At 40.1% G+C, this 17,693-nt stretch overlaps 1 pseudogene; it reads right to left on the bottom strand.

The window, feature by feature from the left end:
• On the bottom strand, nucleotides 1–1,422 carry LOC123485449 (annotated as a pseudogene).
• Nucleotides 1,423–17,693: the final 16,271 nt, after the last annotated feature.

Here is a 17,693-nt window from a genome sequence, read left to right as displayed (position 1 = left end):
TAAGTATTTGACCCCTTCTCAATCAGAAAGATTTCTGGCTCCCAGGTGTCTTTTATACAGGTAATGAGCTGAGATTCTGTTTTATCGCCTAAGTAGTGGCAATTACAATAATTTAACCCATTCTAACCATACAATGGAGACTTCATTGTTGCGTTTTTGTTAAGTAGTCATGATTGTTTCAGTTTCCCTTTAAATGTGAAATGTGAAATTTGTTAGAGCTGTGACATCACCAGCAGCATAGCCTCTGAGTAATCCATTTCATAGCCAGAAAATGACAAAAAGATGATGTCAAGGATGACAGGGATAGATGGTTCAAAATGTTACTCAAATATGAATATATCATATACATATAATTACATTGTATTGGTTGTTGTTCCCAGCTTGGGTTGTCAATACCAGCATGGTTCCTGATGGATTCAGCAAGTGGTTCAGTAGAGAGCACAAATTAAAGTGGGGAGAAATAAACACAACCATCACAATCACCAGCTGTTTCAGAGATGGAGATCCTGTAACGTTTTATAGACCTCTGTGGACATTCCTTTGTTATCTTGGGTTAACTCTGCTTCCTCCCTCAGCCCTCAACTTCCTCTCATAATAACGCTTGTGTTCCGTGATTTGCCAGATTTTGTTTTGATACAGGAGTTGTAGTTCTTCAAGTTTCTTTTCTTCCTCCTCCGTTGACTGCTTCAGTGCCTTAATTTTACTCTGTAGCTTCTTCATTTCCTCCTGGTATCTGGGAGGCAGTTGCTTCTCTTCTTCTTCTAGCTTCCGCAGTTCTTCTTCATACTGCTTCCTCAACTCTTCTTCTCTGGTACTTAGCTTTCTCTCCACGTCTTGGTATTTGTCGTTGGTGTAGTGGTCTTGACCGTTTACTGCCGCCATGTGGTCAATTTTCTCAAAGAAATCCAGAACTTGTCCCCTGTTTTCCATCTTGGTGTTGTCAAAAACATGGTACCTTCCACCACACTGCTCCATAAGTCTCTTGAGGTCCTTCTGTCCTTCATTCACATACTGCTTAATGCCACCTTCACCCAACTCATCCCCATGGGTGAAGAGGATCATGGTATACTTGTTAGCTTCTTCTCCAAATAACGCCCTGATTTTCTTAACTACGTTCTGTTCCTCCTTTGTGAAAGGCCCTACGTTCATGACCAATACGATTGCGTGTGGACCAGGTGACGTCATGTTGATACATTTACTGATCTCTGTCTCTAAGTAACTGTCAGAGAGGCTTGTGTCAAATAATCCTGGTGTGTCCACTAGCCAGACCTGCCTCCCTGCCATCTCTTCTGTCTCCTTACAACACTCCTTAGTTACAGAAGAGCTCGATCTATCATCTCTAAAAGCTCTCCTCCCCAGGATTGTGTTTCCTGAAGAGCTTTTTCCAGCGCCTGTCTTCCCCACCAGTACAATCCTGGTCATGGACACTACAGGAGAGAAGTAAAGGAGAAAACATGAGTAATGTTACATCATGGTTGGCCCAGTAGTGGGTCTCCCGTAAGAAATGTAAATTGAGATTAATAATCGTTCCTCTTCCCGACTGGCTGCCAAATTGAAATGTGGATAGTCAACGCAAAACAAATATGACTATTTAATTAAACTATTGGTAAATGTTCAAAAACAATTATAATACTATTTTTCTACTTACTGTCCGGACCTTTTGGAGTTTCTTCTTCTACCCAGAGTCTGTCTGTCTGTGTCTTCATCCTTCTCCACTACAGAATGACACATTGAATACATCATATAAAATTCATACTGCAATATTAACACATTTTTCAATTATCTTGTCTGTTATACACTTATGTTCATGTGAATTTAAAACCTTGAAAGTTTAAAATATATAAAAAACATCACACTGGAAATTAGTTTTGCATGTGCTACTTCCCATAAAGTGACTCACTTGCGGTGATACTGCCTAGGTTTTGTAACAAATAACTTTAAAATATAGCATGAAAAGTGGTGATGCAGTTTTTAGCTTTTACACCCCCAAATTCTGGAGTGCCCAGCCCTACCATGCAATATCAGGGAGGGAAAAACTGTTAACTCTTTTTAACACCAGATAATGACTCACCTTTTTAGCTGTTAATTATCTGGCTGCTTTTGTCTTCTTTTAATATCCTATTTCTATTATTGTGTTTGTCCTCATTGGTGTCATTCTGTGATGTATTGTTTACCATGTTCACTTTTAATCAATTTGTATTATTATTTTATTATGAACAGCACCTTGAGTTAAGGTCTCTGTATGACATGTGCTATATAAATAAAGTATTGGTTATTATAATAAAATAAAACACTGAAATAAAATAAACAAATGCATGAAAATACAGTGGGGGAAAAAAGTATTTAGTCAGCCACCAATTGTGCAGGTTCTCCCACTTAAAAAGATGAGAGAGGCCTGTAATTTTCATCATAGGTACACGTCAACTATGACAGACAAATTGAGAGAGAAAAAAATCCAGAAAATCACATTGTAGGATTTTTTATGAATTTAATTGCAAATTATGGTTGAAAATAAGTATTTGGTCACCTACAAACAAGCAAGATTTCTGGCTCTCACAGACCTGTAACTTCTTCTTTAAGAGGCTCCTCTGTCCTCCACTCGTTACCTGTATTAATGGCACCTGTTTGAACTTGTTATCAGTATAAAAGACACCTGTCCACAACCTCAAACAGTCACACTCCAAACTCCACTATGGCCAAGACCAAAGAGCTGTCAAAGGACACCAGAAACAAAATTGTAGACCTGCACCAGGCTGGGAAGACTGAATCTGCAATAGGTAAGCAGCTTGGTTTGAATAAATCAACTGTGGGAGCAATTATTAGGAAATGGAAGACATACAAGACCACTGATAATCTCCCTCGATCTGGGGCTCCACGCAAGATCTCACCCCTGGGGTCAAAATGATCACAAGAACGGTGAGTAAAAATCCCAGAACCACACGGGGGGACCTAGTGAATGACCTGCAGAGAGCTGGGACCAAAGTAACAAAGCCTACCATCAGTAACACACTACGCCGCCAGGGACTCAAATCCTGCAGTGCCAGATGTGTCCCCCTGCTTAAGCCAGTACATGTCCAGGCCCGTCTGAAGTTTGCTGCATTTGGATGATCCAGAAGAGGATTGGGTGAATGTCATATGGTCAGATGAAACCAAAATATAACTTTTTGGTAAAAACTCAACTCGTCGTGTTTGGAGGACAAAGAATGCTGAGTTGCATCCAAAGAACACCATACCTACTGTGAAGCATTGGGGGTAGAAACATCATGCTTTGGGGCTGTTTCTATGCAAAGGGGCCAGGACGACTGATCCATGTAAAGGAAAGAATGAATGGGGCCATGTATCGTGAGATTTTGAGTGAAAACCTCCTTCCATCAGCAAGGGCATTGAAGAGGAAACGTGGCTGGGTCTTTCAGCATGACAATGATCCCAAACACACCGCCCGGGCAACGAAGGAGTGGCTTCGTAATAATCATTTCAAGGTCCTGTAGTGGCCTAGCCAGTCTCCAGATCTCAACCCCATAGAAAATCTTTGGAGGGAGTTGAAAGTCCGTGTTGCCCAGCGACAGCCCCAAAACATCACTGCTCTAGAGGAGATCTGCATGGAGGAATGGGCCAAAATACCAGCAACAGTGTGTGAAAACCTTGTGAAGACTTACAGAAAACTTTTGACCTGTGTCATTGCCAACAAAGGGTATATAACAAAGTATTGAAAAACTTTTGTTATTGACCAAATACATATTTTCCACCATAATTTGCAAATAAATTCATAAAAAATCCTACAATGTGATTTTCTTGATTTTTTTTCTAATTTCGTCTGTCATAGTTGACGTGTACCTATGATGAAAATTACAGGCCTCTCTCATCTTTTTAAGTGGGAGAACTTGTACAATTGGTGGCTGACTAAATACTTTTTTTTCCCCCACTGTACATTATTTAATTAAATCATTCTATGATAAATTTGTTTAAAACATGAATGTACCATTTCCTCCTGAGACTGGTATAAAAGTAAGCTTTATGATCTCTGTTCATCTTAGGGAGGAGGGATACGGATGTTTAGTAAACTTGTTTTATATATACAGCTGCTGCAAGGCCTCGAGAAAGTGGGGTGGAATGATTTCATCAATTCAGTAGCCTAAATTCAAAGAAGAATGTGAATTTTGAACTGAAAAATCCTCTTTGAAAATAGATGACAGTTGTCAATTCTTTAATTGTATTTAGGGGTTCTTAGTCCATTATGGTAATTTAACATATATAGCGCATGCCTATAATTGGCTACAACATTCATCTTATAAAGCCTAACATAGGTCTAGTCCTATTGTAAATGACAGTCGATCTATGACTGCTATAAAATGCCTGCTAGACGAGTGCAACAGGAAGCCAACTGAGGATGAGACCCCACCTTATTATGTGCTCTGTGAAAGTGAAACTAAAAAATAGGCTCCGACATTTTGTACAGGATAGAGACATTTTACTTTGACTGCAGCTCATATCCTCCATTGATGTCTGTAAATACAGAATCGATACAGGATCCTATTTGCATGTACCAAATAACATGAATGTCTTATGGCACCTGGTTAGAGGAATATTTTATTTATTTATTTATTTCACCTTTATTTAACCAGGTAAGCCAGTTGAGAACAAGTTCTCATTTACAACTGCGACCTGGCCAAGATAAAGCAAAGTAGTGCAATAAAAACAACAACACAGAGTTACATATGGGGTAAAAAAACATAAAGTCAAAAAAATACAACAGAAAATATATATACAGTGTGTGCAAATGTAGCAAGTTATGGAGGTAAGGCAATAAATAGGCTATAGTGCAAAATAATTACAATTAGTATTAACACTGGAATGCTAGATGTGCAAGAGATGATGTGCAAATAGAGATATTGGGGTGCAAAAGAGCAAAATAAATAACAATATAGGGATGAGGTAGTTGGGTAGGCTAATTTCAGATGGGCTGTGTACAGGTGCAGTGATCGGTAAGGTGCTCTGACAACTGATGCTTAAAGTTAGTGAGGGAGATAAGAGTTTTGCGCACTGGACTGTTGACGCTATCCAGCGTAACCGTGAACTAGGGAATAAACTCTGTGTTCTGTGATTTACCCTCCTGCGCCTGACTCTTCCAAATCACACTCTCACATGTGCTATATAATTAAAGTGTTCTGTTATTATAATAAAATAAAACACTGAAATAAAATAAACAAATACATGAAAATACATTCATTATTTAATTAACTCATTCTACAATAAATTAGTTTAAAAACATGAATATACCATTTCCTCCTGAGACTGGTATAAAAGTAAGCTATATGATCTCTGTTCATCTTAGGGAGGAGGGATACGAATGTTTAGTAAACTTGCTTTATACAGTGGGGAAAAAAGTATTTAGTCAGCCACCAATTGTGCAAGTTCTCCCACTTAAAAAGATGAGAGAGGCCTGTAATTTTCATCATAGGTACACGTCAACTATGACAGACAAATAGAGAATTTTTTTTCCAGAAAATCACATTGTAGGATTTTTAATGAATTTATTTGCAAATTATGGTGGAAAATAAGTATTTGGTCACCTACAAACAAGCAAGATTTCTGGCCCTCACAGACCTGTAACTTCTTCTTTAAGAGGCTCCTCTGTCCTCCACTCGTTACCTGTATTAATGGCACCTGTTTTAACTTGTTATCAGCATGAAAGACACCTGTCCACAACCTCAAACAGTCACACTCCAAACTCCACTATGGCCAAGACCAAAGAGCTGTCAAAGGACACCAGAAACAAAATTGTAGACATGCACCAGGCTGGGAAGACTGAATCCGCAATAGGTAAGCAGCTTGGTTTGAAGAAATCAACTGTGGGAGCAATTATTAGGAAATGGAAGACATACAAGACCACTGATAATCTCCCCTCGATCTGGGGCTCCACGCAAGATCTCACCCCGTGGGGTCAAAATTATCACAAGAACGGTGAGCAAAAATCCCAGAACCACACGGGGGGACCTAGTGAATGACCTGCAGAGAGCTGGGACCAAAGTAACAAAGCCTACCATCAGTAACACACTACGCCGCCAGTGACTCAAATCCAGCAGTGCCAGATGTGTCCCCCTGCTTAAGCCAGTACATGTCCAGGCCCGTCTGAAGTTTGCTAGAGTGCATTTGGATGATCCAGAAGAGGATTGGGAGAATGTCATATGGTCAGATGAAACCAAAATATTACTTTTTGGTAAAAACTCAACTCATCGTGTTTGGAGGACAAAGAATGCTGAGTTGCATCCAAAGAACACCATACCTACTGTGAAGCATGGGGGTGGAAACATCATGCTTTGGGGCTGTTTTTCTGCAAAGGGACCAGGACGACTGATCCGTGTAAAGGAAAGAATGAATGGGGCCATGTATCGTGAGATTTTGAGTGAAAACCTCCTTCCATTAGCAAGGGCATTGAAGAGGAAACGTGGCTGGGTCTTTCAGCATGACAATGATCCCAAACACACCGCCCGGGCAACGAAGGAGTGGCTTCGTAAGAATCATTTCAAGGTCCTGGAGTGGCCTAGCCAGTCTCCAGATCTCAACCCCATAGAAAATCTTTGGAGGGAGTTGAAAGTCCGTGTTGCCCAGCGACAGCCCCAAAACATCACTGCTCTAGAGGAGATCTGCATGGAGGAATGGGCCAAAAATACCAGCAACAGTGTGTGAAAACCTTGTGAAGACTTACAGAAAACATTTGACCTGTGTCATTGCCAACAAAGGGTATATAACAAAGTATTGAGAAACTTTTGTTATTGACCAAATACTTATTTTCCACCATAATTTGCAAATCAATTCATTAAAAATCCTACAATGTTGATTTTCTGGATTTTTTTCCCTCATTTTGTCTGTCATAGTTGACGTGTACCTATGATGAAAATTACAGGCCTCTCTCATCTTTTTAAGTGGGAGAACTTGCACAATTGGTGGCTGACTAAATACTTTTTTCCCCCACTGTATATACAGCTGCTGCAAGGCCTCGAAAGTGGGGTTGGAATGATTTCATCAATTCAGTAGCCTAAATTCAAAGAAGGAGGTGAACTGAAAAATCCTCTTTGAAAATAGATGACACTTGTCAATTATTTAATTGTAATTAGGGGTCCTTCTATTATGGTAATTTAACGTATATAGCGCATGCCTATAATTGGCTACAACATTCATCTTATAAAGCCTAACATAGGTCTAGTCCTATTGTAAATGACAGTCGACCTATGACTGCTATAAAATGCATGCTAGACGAGTGCAACAGGAAGCCAACTGAGCATGAGACCCCACCTTATTATGTGCTGTGAGAAAGTGAAACTAAATAATAGGCTCCGACATTTTGTACAGGATAGAGACATTTTACTTTGACTGCAGCTCATATCCTCCATTGATGTCTGTAAATACAGAATCGATACAGGATCCTATTTGCATGTACCAATTTACATGAATGTCTTATGGCACCTGGTTAGAGGAATATAGTCTAGTTTATTCTTTGTCAGGTGGCATATTCGACGTTCGAGCCGTCTTTGGAATCAACAGCATGACAAGTATTCAGAACATGTTGCTGTAAATATTTATTTACTGAAATTACCGAACAAGTTGACAATCTTATGACCGGACAGTTTCATTATTTGGCAACTTGGTTATGACGAAGAAAACGGAGTAACAGTCGTGACCACTTGTACTGGATTGAACATCTGTCGACCGCAGCTAAAGTGTTTAGTTGTTTCTTGAAGACAGACGACGCACTCACACTTATTAAACTCTATCGGACTTTACTTTCTATACCCTTATTGGGGATTTATTATTCTCCTAAATTGATGGGATGACTAACTTAGAAAGAATGCATTCTTGACTGGGCTAATGTAGGCTGTGACACCTGGCAGGCTGTGATTGATGTGAAGAGCTGTTTTAGGGGGTAAAGGGAGATAAGGATTTGTGTCTCCAAATGCTAGACTATACTGGTTCTTTGTAATCTGTGAACCTTCCTTGGACGTAGGAATGATGTCTAAGGGAGCTGGCTCTTCTCACTATGACAGGTTGTTATGATATGGACATATGCCTGGTAACAGAGATGCATCAACGGATTGGCTGAGTAAAGTTTAAACCACACTCAGTCCTTTACTCTGATTGGCCAGCAGAGAGGTGGGAAACTCCCTCTGTCAGAGTATTTGAGTATTGAATCTGAAACAATGTTTTAGTTCTCTGGGGTGCCCTGCGAGGTATCTCAGAGAGCCCGTATATACGAAACATCATATTTACCATTGAAGGTTTTTGCATTAATTAAAATAACTAGTATATCTTAGAAGTCGTGTTGACCTCTTTTGTTCCTAATACCAGATTTGAATTGACGCGACTTTGACACCCTGTAAGTAAAAAGTTACATTTCAAATTGTATCAAGCTTAGCTTAAAGACTTATGTCTTTAGTTTATATGTCAAACTTTAGGTATAATAGAATGGCCAGAATCTTGATCATGTAATTATTTTAGCCAACGGCGCCATCTGAGTTTGTAACATAATATTACGACTTCAAGCCAAATAGTTATAATAAACGCTATGGGCCACATTTGTGTTAACGCAAAATGGTAAAACAAGAAGTCAAATTAAGAATGAATATGCTATAACAGTTATGTTAATAAAGACAAAGATTAGGCCCCGTTACACTATAATTCATGTAATGTTTTAACTTAGTTTTTATTGTCTTAATCGCTATTGAACAAACAGGTGCAAATGCACCCTATTCTGACTTTCACAGAGACATTAGTTTGACACATTGTTGTCTATGATTAACAGGACTGGTGGTTAGTAGCCTACGACAATCGATAATGGACAGACCTGGATTCACTATGGCACCTCATCCTCGTGATGTCAGGATTGTGCTGCTCGGCAAAACTGGAGTGGGGAAGAGTGCAACAGGAAACACCATTCTGGGTCAGGAAGTGTTTCACTCAGCTTTGGACTTTTCCTCAGTTACCATGAAATGTCAAGAGAGAACTGTTCTGATTGGAGGGAATAGAGTCAGTGTGGTTGACACTCCAGACTTCTTCAATGCAACACACACACAGGAGGGTCTGAGTTCAGAGATAGAGAGATGTATTTATCTGTCTAACCCTGGACCCCATGCATTTATCTTTGTTCTAACTCTTGATACTTTCACTGAGCAGGAGACAGATGTAGTCGCTGTATTTGAGAAATGTTTTGGTGAAGTAGCTTCAAGATACACTATCATTGTCTTTACTCATGGAGACGAGCTGAACAACAGAACAATAGAGGAACTAGTAGAGAAAAATGTTAAGTTGTCTAAGCTCATTGAACAGCGTGGTTGGAGATATCATGTCCTTAACAACAAAGACAGAGCCAATAGAAAGCAGGTGACTGGGCTGCTGGAAAAGATTCTCATCATGATGAATGTGAATGAAGGTAGCTGTTACACACCTGACATGCTGCAGGAGGCAGAAAGAAAGACTAGAGAAGAGATTGAGTTGATGGAAGAGTAGAGTCGCAGGGAGGAAGAGAGGAAAAGAGAAGAACACCAGAGATGGATAGAGAAGGTGAGAAGAGAGACAGAGGATAGAGTACGGAGAGAGATAGAGGATAGAGTACGGAGAGAGATAGAGGACGAGGAAGTTAAAAGACAGAGTGAAATGGAAAACATGGCAAGAGAAGAGAGACAGAGGATAGAGTACGGAGAGAGAGAGAGAGAATCTCAAGAGAAAAAAGCACAGTGCGGGGCAGCGATTGTGTCCATTTTATATGTGAAACCAAAGCATTTCTATCTGATCAGTGCTTTAGTTGCAGTGGCCATGGGAGGCAATTGTGTGTGGAGCAAAGGCCCTGTGAATGTAACAGAGTTCATAAGGGGTTCTCTGATAGGGGTGTTAGCTGAGGCAATGGGAGCTGGATCATACACACTTATAGGCAAAGCCTGGGGACAGATTTTAAGACGGGTTGGAAGGTCTACTATAGCCACTGAGATCCAGACTTGGAAATCAGTTGGAATAGCAATGGGTTTCATAGGAGCAGCAGCAGTTGGTGGATTGACAGGAAGGTTAGCTGGTCCAGGAGGAGTGGTGTTAGGAGGATTATCAGGGTTGTTGGGAGGAGTTGGTGTGATGGCGTTAAGAAAACAATTCAAAGACTAGAAAAAAGCTGTTATTTCCCTGTGATGCACTTCTAAACTACTGCTACACTTCCTGTCTTCTAAATGGGAGGAGCTCTGATTGGGCAGTCGGTTAGAACATGGATAGTAGATTGGTATGCATCTTCCTATGAATAACCTCTTCATAATGACGTCATTCTGTATTAAAATACCCTTTTGGAAAATGGTGTTAAGAGGGTGTACAAGACAGAGATACGTGTGTGTGAGGAGAGTACATAGAGATTACCCCTTGATGAGTACATATCATTCTCTATTTCATATTGGCCAGTATAACATTTAGCTTCATATGGCATTTTACAGTCTTGGTTATAATGCTCAATGAACTGCTAAATGTTTGTGAGCAGTTATTAGTGCATAAACTGTGCATTACAATGTTTTATGCATAGCTCATAAGGAGTTAATAAATTAGCTTATAATGCATTATGAAAAGGCTATTCATAGGAAGTGTTACCAACAAAAAAATATGTTTTATTGTCACATACACCAGAGAGGTGCAGTGAAATGCGTTGTTTTACAGGGTCAAATTAGGGTCAAGGGCCTTGGTCAAGGACACATGGACAGATGTTTCACCTTGACAGCTCAGGTTGCTGGCCCAACGCTCTAACCGCTAGTCTACCTGCCACCCTGTCTTTGGTGTTCACTTTTCTACAGTCTACCATCTCATTCTTAATCTGTCTATAACATCAAAACACTCCTTCCACACATACTCTGTTTATAGACCAAGAACTGTTGGTGCTGGTCCCCTATTACCAAAAGTAATGATTTGGTCTGCATGTGAGAGGGGTGTTGAATACTGCAGTCATGTTGCATAGCTGGTAATGGCCAGTATTTCAAACAACAGGGCATTTTACGATCTTGAAATGCATTAAACTAAACTTTGCAGTTTTTTCTGTTCTTAACAATGCCAAGAATCATATCTATCCAGGTTCATTACTCTATAAAAACAAGTTTGTCATTTTGGACGGCATGTACAACACTTTATGGAATTCGGAAAATGATGAGCTGCATACCACCCTTTTCACATCTTAGCAGGGACAACTTGTTGCAGTCATGTACACCTTTAATAATGTACTTTATATGCCTCACTTCTCTCAAATGCCTGTCCCATTTGTTGAATGTCAACAGTGAGATACGTGGAAATGTAAGCTTGTACAGAAAGATGTAGACATCAGATATAAATGTATGACCTCATGTGAACCTGTGACTATGATTGTTATTGAAACCTTGTCCTCACCTAATGCGTTTGTGGTTTATTATGTACTCACTATCAAAGTGTTTATATGATTTTATATATTTATGGCCCAAGAGAGGACAAACAGTACTAACAGGCTGATAGCCAATGATGTTGAATGCAAGGTATGCATCATTTATCTCCACTGCTGAGAGACACCATTTACCCTAACATCTGATGTGATCTTGATGTTAATGGCAGAGTTCTGATCTGGAGATAAATGATGGAGATAAAATATGTGAAGTATGTGGGACTAATAATGATACTGTTTCGGACATTAGAAAAACAGGTTCTTCGTTCTCACACAGACATTAATATGTTCGCCTCAGACAATGCAGTAAAACACGTCAGAGATGCCATCTTACATTTACGAAATTTAGCAGACGCTCTTATCCAAAGCACCTTACATGAACAATTAGGGTTAAGTGCCTTGCTCAAGGGCACAGACAGATTTTTCACCTCAGGGATTAGAACCAGCGACCTTTCGGTTACTGGCACAACGCTCTTAACCACTAAGCTACTTGCCGCTATCTTGTGGAAAGAATAGAACACAACACAGAGTTAGAATTGGGTCAATCAGGAACACCAGCTCAGATATTGGTATTCAAGGTGAATGTCTCCAGGTGTCTGCTCTACCTTCACAAACATAGAATACAATATATTTGGAACTTTATTGTCCATCTAACAATAAAAATGGTAATGTATATTCTTCAATTCCTAACCCTCCTTATATGACACAGGAGAGGCTGGTAGCAGCACAATGTCAGCTGCAGACCAGCACCCCTGAAGCAGTTACAGTATGTGCCTTGCTCAAGGGCACAACAGCAATAGGCAGCACCTAATATTCTGACACTAACATCTCTCAAGTTGCCAGATCACTTTCGTATTTTCCCCATCAGCACCGGGATTCAAACCAACAACCTTCTGCAAATGAAGGCGAGGTGCAGAATCGCTAATTGGGATGTAAGGTGATTTGTGTCAGTGATATGACTTCAACATACCAGCAGTACATGGATAGGTATGGAAACGAACATCTCATCTCATACTCACAGCTGTAATGTGATTTAGTATTTTTCCATGAATCCCTTCTTCTTGAATAGCAATTTTGAACCTTGTATTCTGGACTGTGTACAAAATGCAATCCTAGTCTTAAATATTCCTCCAAAATATGTAAATTGTTTCTGAGAAATCTTCTTATTGCATATATAACATACAGCTAACTGACCCTAGAGATGCCGACCAGCTGACAGATACACACCTAAGCACACACTTTAAAATAATAATAATAAAACATCATATTACATATTATGCAGTCTTCTGTCCTTCTGTTTCTCAACCAGTAGATGTCAGTAGAGATCTTCATAACAACCTTTGTTCTGTCAGTGAAACAGCAGTGGATATTCAGACTGTAATCGCTGTACAAAACGTTTCCTCCCTCTGTCTCCCTCCACCCCTCCTCTTCCTCTCTCTCTCCCATGTAGACCCATGTGGACCACATTATACACCAGCAGCCATTTAGCAGGTGTTGACACTGTAAAACATATGTATACATTATTAGTTAATGTTGTTTGTCTATGTGTTGATAGAGTTGTATATAATCCCCCCATTATTAATTAAAACTGAACCTGCAGCACTGGTGTCATGCATTTCAGTCTGAATTGTATTTATGTCTAAATAACTAGCTTTATTTAAAAATCCGACTTGTTTAATGTGGTACCATAATGATTGATGTTAATGATCTGATGTAGATGTTACACAGATGAAATGCTTATATACCATTGTATTAACCTATGTGTACATTGAGTCATACTGTACCATATAGACTCCCTTGTACCTTCCATTTAAGTAGACTGTGTAAAGAACAAACTAATAAAGTATGTTCCCTGTCAATCATTTACTTTACTGTTGTTAGCTACTTTTTATATCAAGGCTACCTTCATAGCTGCAATCTTCAACAAGGTTTGGCAGCATAACTATGGCCTGGTTTAGGATGTATTGAAGGGTGACTATTTCATGCTAACCCCTTCATCTCTAGTTCTACTTCCTCCCTCCAAATGGGAGTGGCTTAGACTGAACAGCAGAGGGGAGCAGTGGCGGCTGGTGAAAAATATTCTCAGTGGGGCTGTGCCATACTTTTTTTTTCCTGTAACCATCGCGATATATTTTAACACAAACTGCAGGACAGCAGTGCTCAGTGAAACATTCAGTAATTATTTAATGCCAATATTAAAAAGTTGAGGCATTCTTACACAAAAACATATTACACAAACCCAAGCCTTTCATTTGCATTTAAAGTGAACTTTTCACCATTGGTAGTAAACAGGCAACGCAACAGGCATGCTGTCAGAACAGAGTGGAAAGTGGACAATAACATGAAATTATTATAAAGTTTATAGGAAATCTTACACTGTATAAAAGGATGTATAATATAGAAATGGATATCAAGTGGATGAACTCAAACCTTTGACTGGAAGAATAGCATACAGTATTTTATGATCATACTAAATGTGACTAATTGTTAATGTGCTCCAGAACTGCAACAATTAATTGATACAAAACAACATATATACAGTAATATTAGCAAAGACACTATTAAGACTTTCTAGAGTACCATATATAACTGGATTTTTTATGCTAAGGTCAACTATATACAAAGAAACATGCGGCCAGAGCTGCTCTGTGTGTGTGTGTCTGTCATCTTATTTGTACAGGAATTTTGCCCGTCTGTCCTTCTGAGTGGCAAACCTCTCAATGACCCCTTTGATTAAAGTCAGGAATGTCCCTGACAAGTTTCTTCTCCATGGAGAGCATGGCCAGAGCGTTCAGGCGATCCTGTGTCATGCTGTTTCTCAGGAAGGTCTTGATCCTTTTCAGTGTAGAGAAGCACCTTTCTGACTCAGCAGTTGTCATGGGTGTGGTGATGAGGATCTTGAGGAGGCTGGCAGTCTCTGTGAAAGTGCTCTGAAGGTTGTTCTCCATGAAGAACTGGTACAGGGGCACTGCACCACTACAAGCCTTGAACTCACTGTTCTCATAGATGAGGGACAGTTCGGTTTTGAGCTTGGCCTTGTTCAACATGGGGTACGCCTCCACGGTTGTTTCAAGCGCTGTATCGGGGAACTTCACACTGTGTTGTGGGAACAACTCTCCGTGCAATAGTGTTGCGCTGATGAGGTGCTGGGTGAAGGAGAACCTCTCTTTGGCATGACTCAGGATGGTATCACATACCTGTAAAAGATACATCATCAGCTTTAATTTGCAATTAAGCTATTTTGATGCAAGTGATCCTGACTGACACATGCCTATGTCCAACTCAAGTATATGATTACCAAGGTGCTGATTGTTCAGGGTTTTGGCTACATACTACCAGGCCTGAAAAAAAGTTCTAGGGGGGAAACACTGACAATTACATCACAACTTACCTCTATAGCCAACCTCTGTTGTTCTCCTGGTCCCAGCATCCTCCGTCGCTTGATGGGCTGTTGCTGCTCGTCAGATGCGCTGTCCCCACACAAAGAGGGGAATTGAGGCCCTGGGTCCAAAAAATAAAGTTTAATTTGATAACTTGCAATCAGACTTCTTAACTCACTGTAATTCCCCCCTCAACACACAACCAGTGACTTTTATATATATATATATATATATATATATATATATATATATATATATATATATATATATATATATATATATATATATTACAGTGGGGGAAAAAAGTATTTAGTCAGCCACCAATTGTGCAAGTTCTCCCACTTAAAAAAGATGAGAGAGGCCTGTAATTTTCATCATAGGTACACGTCAACTATGAAAGACAAAATGAGAAAAAAATTCCAGAAAATCACATTGTAGGATTTTTATGAATTTATTTGCAAATTATGGTGGAAAATAAGTATTTGGTCAATAACAAAAGTTTCTCAATACTTTGTTATATACCCTTTGTTGGCAATGACACAGGTCAAACGTTTTCTGTAAATCTTCACAAGGTTTTCACACACTGTTGCTGGTATTTTGGCCCATTCCTCCATCTCCTCCATCTCCTCTAGAGCAGTGATGTTTTGGGGCAGTCGTTGGGCAACACGGACATTCAACTCCCTCCAAAGATTTTCTATGGGGTTGAGATCTGGAGACTGGCTAGGCCACTCCAGGACCTTGAAATGCTTCTTATGAAGCCACTCCTTCGTTGCCCGGGCGGTGTGTTTGGGATCATTGTCATGCTGAAAGACCCAGCCACATTTCATCTTCAATGCCCTTGCTGATGGAAGGAGGTTTTCACTCAAAATCTCACGATACATGGCCCCATTCATTCTTTCCTTTACACGGATCAGTCGTCCTGGTCCCTTTGCAGAAAAACAGCCCCAAAGCATGATGTTTCCACCTCCATGCTTCACAGTAGGTATGGTGTTCTTTGGATGCAACTCAGCATTCTTTGTCCTCCAAACACGACGAGTTGAGTTTTTACCAAAAAGTTATATTTTGGTTTCATCTGACCATATGACATTCTCCCAATCCTCTTCTGGATCATCCAAATGCACTCTAACAAACTTTAGACGGGCCTGGACATGTACTGGCTTAAGCAGGGGGACACGTCTTGCACTGCAGGATTTGAGTCCCTGGCGGCGTAGTGTGTTACTGATGGTAGGCTTTGTTACTTTGGTCCCAGCTCTCTGCAGGTCATTCACTAGGTCCCCCCGTGTGGTTCTGGGATTTTTGCTCACCGTTCTTGTGATAATTTTGACCCCACGGGGTGAGATCTTGCGTGGAGCCCCAGATCGAGGGAGATTATCAGTGGTCTTGTATGTCTTCCATTTCCTAATAATTGCTCCTACAGTTGATTTCTTCAAATCAAGCTGCTTACATATAGCAGATTCAGTCTTCCCAGCCTGGTGCAGGTCTACAATTTTATTTTCTGGTGTCCTTTGACAGCTCTTTGGTCTTGGCCATAGTGGAGTTTGGAGTGTGACTGTTTGAGGTTGTGGACAGGTGTCTTTTATACTGATAACAAGTTAAAACAGGTGCCATTAATACAGGTAACGAGTGGAGGACAGAGGAGCCTCTTAAAGAAGAAGTTACAGGTCTGTGAGAGCCAGAAATCTTGCTTGTTTGTAGGTGACCAAATACTTATTTTCCACCATAATTTGCAAATAAATTCATTAAAAATCCTACAATGTGATTTTCTGGATTCTTTTTTCTCAATTTGTCTGTCATAGTTGACGTGTACCTATGATGAAAATTACAGGCCTCTCTCATCTTTATCAGTGGGAGAACTTGCACAATTGGTGGCTGACTAAATACTTTTTTTCCCCACTGTATATATATATATATATATATAGACAGACAGACAGACAGACAGACAGACAGATAGTGTGTATATACACACAAACTATGTCTAGTAACTGCTTTTAACCTGTGATGTACATAATTAACTGATGTTATTACGTTTTAAAGCCTTTTTCTATTACATTTGTGAGAGGGATGCAACATCATTTTGTTCTGCTGTGCACTTAGCAATAAAGTTAATCTTCAATAACAACTAGGCCTCTTCTAGAAATTGACCTGGTGGACACCTGAATAATTATTACAAACTGTGTAGTACTTTCCTGCATTATTATCAACGTCTGATTGTGTCTTCTCTTTCCTTTTAAAATACTAAAACAAATATAATTGTGACGGCTCTATGATAATCACTCACTTTGATGACCAGACACATTTAGGCTTTTAAACTGTTGTAAGTGAACTATTCATCTTTCTAACAACATCTTTATCAGCCAATAGTAAATATAGTTATTTACCTGATTGTTAGCATGCTGTCTGTGAACCTCTGGACAAGTGCTTTAATGAAGACAGGGTCGATGTTCCTCTTCTGCAGCTGGCTGAAAAGCATGTCCACATTTGGCATGATCTTGTGGAACAGTGCCAGGAAAAAACAGAAAGCCTCGTCTTCGAGCATCCTCACAAAGCCCCCCGCCTCTCTGACAGTCGGGGCATCAAAGTTCCCAGCGTCTCTGATGGTCTGGAAACACGTTAGGAGGTCATCCCTGTACTCGTACACAGTGTTTACAGCGCGACTGTGGAAGTTCCACCGTGTTGTAGAGGCTCTGGGAGTCTATGCGCAACCACTTCGTCAAGCACGGTGGTTCGCTTGGGAGACCTGGAGAAGAAAGCAGAAAATCCTGCAAGGTCGGAAAAGAAAGTGCCGATCCTGGGGATGCGTGAAGTAGCCTGCTGCATGATGAGGTTCAGCTGATGTGCATAGCAGTGGACGTAGTGCGCATTTTCGTACACATCCACTACTTTACGCT

Source organism: Coregonus clupeaformis, unplaced genomic scaffold (assembly GCF_020615455.1).
Source record: "Coregonus clupeaformis isolate EN_2021a unplaced genomic scaffold, ASM2061545v1 scaf0693, whole genome shotgun sequence".
In the NCBI taxonomy this organism is placed as follows: domain Eukaryota; kingdom Metazoa; phylum Chordata; class Actinopteri; order Salmoniformes; family Salmonidae; genus Coregonus; species Coregonus clupeaformis.
This window is presented reverse-complemented; position numbering and strand designations above follow the sequence as displayed.